Here is a 5,997-nt window from a genome sequence, read left to right as displayed (position 1 = left end):
AGGGGTTGGGGGGTGGGGTGGGGATTCTTCTATTGATATTCATTAAAAATACATAATTTATCACTAAGCTTCCTGAGGTGCGGCGCGCGCCTTACACCTTCACAGCGCCGAGGAAAGATTTACTCGATCCAACTTCATCTAGAGCCGCGGAATTATTCCTCTGGATTAATAATCCATATAGACTCAGTCAGGCAGACACGAGCTAATATCAGAGCAACAGGCTAATATCAGAGCCACAGACTCATAGAACTGACTAATAGACCTGCAGTAACTGATATCGTCCTTATTGCCAAGGTGTGAAAAGCCCAATAACAGAATAATAATGCTAATGATAATAATAATAATAATATAAATAATAATAATTACAAAAATAATGATGATAATAATAATACTTTGCTGGCACCTACCATTAAGCACCCATAAAGACTTTGTCTTTTTTTTAATGAGTGAAATGATGCTACAGGCTGAGTGTGGGCCTACAACATTTTTAAATGATCTTATTTTTTCCATTAAATAGACAGTAGAGGTTCATAGCACGTGGGACAGGGAGGGCGTCCGATCATCTGACATCAGGATTTAAGGTCTTAGTTTCATTTTGAATCATGAACACTAAAATGTACGTGAAGTAAAAACATTGTCTCCCCAGGATTAATCATGACATTTGATTTTAGGAATTATTATAATAACGCTACGTTTCAGTCAGATCCATTAATCCTGAAAAAAAGATCTCAAGTCAATGATTTTTCTGGTGTATTAAACTCAAATTATCTTCATCCTGATCCTCCTCCGATCTGATTTCTGATTGGCTGATTTAAATTAAATTTCAAATGAACCTATCACACTCTAAATCCTAAATCAAATCATTTTATTTCCAACCTGCAGCTCGGTGTGATTCTCCGGGCCCACTGCAGGCTTTATGTGGGCCCCTGTGGGTATTTTTTATTTTTTTTTAATTCCCTTCAGTCCCTGCGCTCTTACACTGACTGTGTCTGTCCACTAGGTGGAGCTAGAGTCCGTGTTTGGAGACGTGAAGCCCTGACAGTAAACCTGAACCACAAGCAGAGGAGCTTCACATTGTGACGGTAGCTTTTTAAGTATTTCAAGCAGCACAGGCCCATTAGATGAGTTTATTCATTCACTCCAGAGTTTACACAGTTTACCCCGGTTGAATTCAATCTGCGCTGCCGATGTTCCCGCCAGGAAGATAAGAGAAGGTCAGAGAACTTTTGGTGGTTTTTAGAGGCTGTTTCCAGCTCATACACGTTTTATTATTATTAAAACTATTTAAGACACCACAACCCACACAGGTTTACATCTTATCTGTCATATTGAAGTTCCTGGCTCTCAGCGGGGGTTTAATGTTTCACTCGGGGTAAATGATGTTTCTTAAACGTTTGAAATAATCACAGTTCTGCTCCCTATACTGTTTAAATCGACAGTTTGCTGAATTAAACTACGCTGCACACACAGGCCGCACCAGACCATAACACCATCACACCTCCCGCCTTTATAGATCCCTATAGCTATAGGCTGCTCACAGAACATGCTCGGCCGTCCCGAGAGAACTATTCCCCCCCACGTCATTCATCTTCATAACAACCCGTTTAGTGAAGAATTAACAGCGACTTAACTACGGCGGCCATAAACACGTCCTGTGCATTAACCTACAGGCAGATGGATGGATGGATGGATGGAGGGATGGATGGATGGATGGATGGACGTGGCTTGTGTTGTGGTGGTGGAGGGCTAGAGAGTGGGGATCTGCACGGTGCGCGACTCTCCATAAAGACACCGGATCCCTGCTGTTGTCTGCAGTAGAGGGGTTTGTGGTCTGGGGGCCCTCCCGGGGTCCGTTGACTTGTTTCCAGTGCAGGTTCCAATGGGGCAAAAGAAACATTTTACAATTCTGTCAGTAAAGACATTAACTGCCTAATTCTCACACCATGCTCAGAAATGATCATGCAGCCGATGTGTGGTCCTCAAAGTTCTGGAGCTCTCATTGCATCCGCACTGAAGAGCCCTGAAACCCGTCACATCGGTGTCGCAGGAGTTGGCATTGGTGATGGAAGTGTGTGTGTGTGTGTGTGTGTGTGTGTGTGTGTGTGTGAGAGAAAGTGAGTGTGTGTGTGTGTGTGTGTGTGTGTGTAGACGTGGGGTGCAAGGGGGGGGGGTCTGATAATTTGGTCTATAGCCGTGTAATCCCGCCTGATTTCATCTAATACCACCGGTCCGACGCATCGGCGTGCGCGCACATCCCCCGATGTGATAATAGCACGATGTGAAATCCAGCCAGCTCCTGTTATTCTAAAGCTTTTGGGATGGAAGGATAGTGATGGTGGTGGTGTTAGGCTACAGTGGATGTATGTGTGTGTGTATCAGAGCCAGAAATTCCTCCGCAAAAAAAAAAAGTCAGGGTCTAGATTTAACAAGGATTTGGAGCTAATTCCCATCGGAAAGAAACACATGAAAAGCCATAAACATAGAAAAGTGTATTTCTCTTCAAAGCTCTGGTCGCGAATTGCTCGATTTATTTGTCCAAAATGGCCCAAAAAAACTAACAATTTTTTTGTGTTATTTTAGCCACACAAAAAAGGAAAAAAAAATGCGAACAGGTGCAGACCGATTGATTTTATCGGCCAAACAATTAACAGCAAATTTATTGGCAAGAGTGGGACCACGCTGAGTCCCTTCGACTATTTATGAAATTACATTAAAGTCAAATGAAGTTTGGTTCAGGCAGGTTCCGCTTCAGCGGCGCAAAACAATTTAAAACGTCACATTTTTGCGCCTGAATCTCACCTGCTGATGCGAGTTTAAATCCCAGACACTGAAACATCAGAGCCTCAAATCACTGGAGTTGATTTTTAGTCCGTGATCCTTTAATTTACAGAAACAGGACTGTCAGTGACTGTCAGGCCTCATCCACCGCAGGTTGGAGATATTTGATGAAGCGCTTTCATTCTGACATTGTGTGTGTGACGGTAACTCTGAGCGTCTTTGCGCGCGGGGTTTTGGGGGAATTATAGGACAAAAGCAGGCAAAGCAGCGGGTGGATAGAGAGAGGGGGGGGGATTAAAGTATGAAGAGGATGGAAAGAGGTGTGTGTGTGTGTGTGTGTGTGTGTGTGTGTGTGTGTGTGTGTGTGTGTGTGTGTGTGGTGGTTGGGGATATTGGGATGGGGGGTGTGTGTGTGTGGGGGGGTTCTGTGTGCGGGCTCGGGGTGTGTGGAGCTGATTTATCTCAGGAGCCCCCCGGTCATTTCCATATATTGAAATGCGCCGCCAGTCACTCAATTTCCCCGGAGCTGTCGTGCGTGCAGGGGAAGGCGCGCGTGTGACCACCGCTGGTCTGATGCACTGTAGTCTCTCCGCTCTTTTCACGCTCCTTACAAAGCCCCAAATTTCTCCCCGTTTTATGAAGCTTTATCAAAGTACACCACTCTCCATTCACTCGGTGCGTATAGAAGGAGCCTATATGGGCTGCTGAAAGTTGTGGCGTAAAAGTGCTGAATACTGGAAATAAAGTTGAAGATGGCAGCGTGTGGCCTACATATGGAGCAGAGTGTGCACGGCTGTATTACACCTGAGCGCGGCCTGTGGACCCCGAATTTATTTCTCACGGTGTCTCCTAATTCCTTTTTTATTTTAAAGATTAAAAAAAAAAAAAAAGACATCAAGTGGGACTGGATGAGCTATATCTACACACACACACACACAGAGAGAGAGAGAGAGAGAGAGAGAGAGAGAGACGTGCACACAGGCCCTGCTGGTGTCATGCATGCAGAGTGCTGCTGTACCTCCGCAGCATTAAACATGCAGCCTGACTGATTTATGATGGAACCGACGACGCGCTTCCATTTACATATAGAGATTCCCCTGCGCGCTCCCCGAGTCCGAGCTGCACTACGGGCTTTGATCAATGTCCTGCCTTGACTTGGAGTGTGTGTGAGTGTGTGTGAGAGAGTGTGTGTGTGTATATATATATATATATATATATGAATATATATATATATATATATATATATATTTGTATGGTGGAGGAAGAGGAGGAGGAGGAGGAGGAGGAGGGAGAGAGGGGAGGAGATGGGAGGAAGAGAAAAGGGAAAAACATTCTTTGTTGTTAACAGATGGAGCGATGTGTAGGGAGAGGTCAAGGTTAGTGCACTCGGGTGTGTGTGTGTGTGTGTGTGTGTGTGTGTGTGTGTGTGTGTGTGTCTGTGTGTGTGTGTGTGTGGAGGGTGTAAATCGAGGGCCCCCTTTAAGTCTGGGTACCAGTGGGTGAGGGCACTTAAAATCAGCAGAACAACTTTTCTTATTCTCTCATATTCTCAACCGCGTCTTCTAGAAATTGCGTGACTTTACAACTAAGTACGTTAAGAAGGAAACGTAATCTCTGCCTGGAGCGAACATGAAGCGCAGCGGCGGTGGTTTAGTCAAGGTTACACAAAAATGGCTGCGTCTGAAGTCTCTGTGAACTTTTTCTGAGAGTCTAAACAGAACCATAAAAAGTTGAATAAAGCTGGAGTCATTACATGTGAAGATTGTGCTGCAGGATCAGACACTTGTTTTTCTGTTCAGCGTCAACCAATTTTCGACTTTCCAAATGCGTAAAATTAACAACATATCCTCCTCTCATACCTGCAAAACGTATTTCCTGTTGCAGTTTATTTAAAAGTCATTTGTAGAAGCTGGGGTTGATAATATATCAATTTCCAATACACTATGTCGTGCGCGAAAAGGCTTCTGGGAGGGGGCGTAAAGGTTTTTGGGAGCTTGGTGCCAAAGGATGTATTTAGCCTCCGAACACTCCGCCGGTGTCACCCAGCCTGTAAAGGGCTTCTCGTGTTACTGGATCAGGTTCAATGGGAGCGGTGGCCGCCTGTTGCCATCCAGACAGCAACGAGCCGCCCAGGACACCCGATGCCCGGGAGAGAAAGACAAAATTCTCCCATTTATCCCCAGTTACGCTTTTTTTTTTTTTTTTTTTAAGGGTCTCGTCCCTTTAGCTTTTCTCTTCATGGGCATCTTTTACGCGCGTCAGGATTCAAGGAGGAGAGGGGGGTATTTTTTTTTTTCCAGTCTCCATCACTGACAGCTTTCCAGCAGTTTTGTAGAATTAGTTTTCCTGACATCCGGCTGTAAATCTTGAAATCAGCACAGTCAGTCACTTCTTTGCTCTTTATCTCGAGTGTCCAAGTAAAGGGAGAAAAAAAACTAAACTTCCACATAACGTTCACCATCTGCGCCTTTTTGACGCTGACAGTGAAAAATATACTGTGCCACATTTCTTTAAAGCCGCGCTGAAGCCTCTTTTACTGCTGTAATTCTGTTTTAAAACATTTATCTCCCTCTGTCTAATTTCACATCGGATTCCCGCTCAGTAGTTGCTGCGCGCAAAGGGAATAAACTACACGGCCCGATAATAATAAAACTGTACATCCGGCCCTTTCACACACACACACACACACACACACACACACACACACACACACACACACACACACACACACACAGGCTACTTCAAATGATTAGGTGGAATAATCCGCATTATCATTTTGAATCAGCTTTATGATTAAAAACAGCAGATGAATGAAGTGTGACCCCGCCTCGCCGCCACGTCCCTGCGTAAGATTACAGCCTTTTTTATTATTGTCATTAAATCAAACACATCTTTCTGCGCGGAGCGTTAAACCTGCCTGAACTTTGACACGCGGGCACAAACAGGATAACACCCCGTGCGGGATAATCGTCACGCACACGAACGCGCACGCACACCTGAACACACACTGTATGCACCGGTCCGTCTAGTAAGCCATGCAGCGAGTTGCAACCTGCAAAATATTTCACTCACTGGTCATGCATTTTTTCCTCCTTGACGTTGAACCTCCTCCTTCTCCACTCCTCCGGCTCCCCTCTCTCCCTTTCTCTCTTTCTCTCTTTCGCTCTGTCTCTCTCCCACTCCCCCACCCCCTCCTCCTCCTTTTTTATTTCTGTCTAG

Source organism: Seriola lalandi, unplaced genomic scaffold (genome assembly GCF_002814215.2).
Source record: "Seriola lalandi dorsalis isolate HSWRI2012SDOR001 ecotype SW California unplaced genomic scaffold, Sedor1 jcf7180002054795, whole genome shotgun sequence".
Lineage (NCBI taxonomy): Eukaryota > Metazoa > Chordata > Actinopteri > Carangiformes > Carangidae > Seriola > Seriola lalandi.
Note: the sequence above shows the minus strand (reverse complement) of the source record.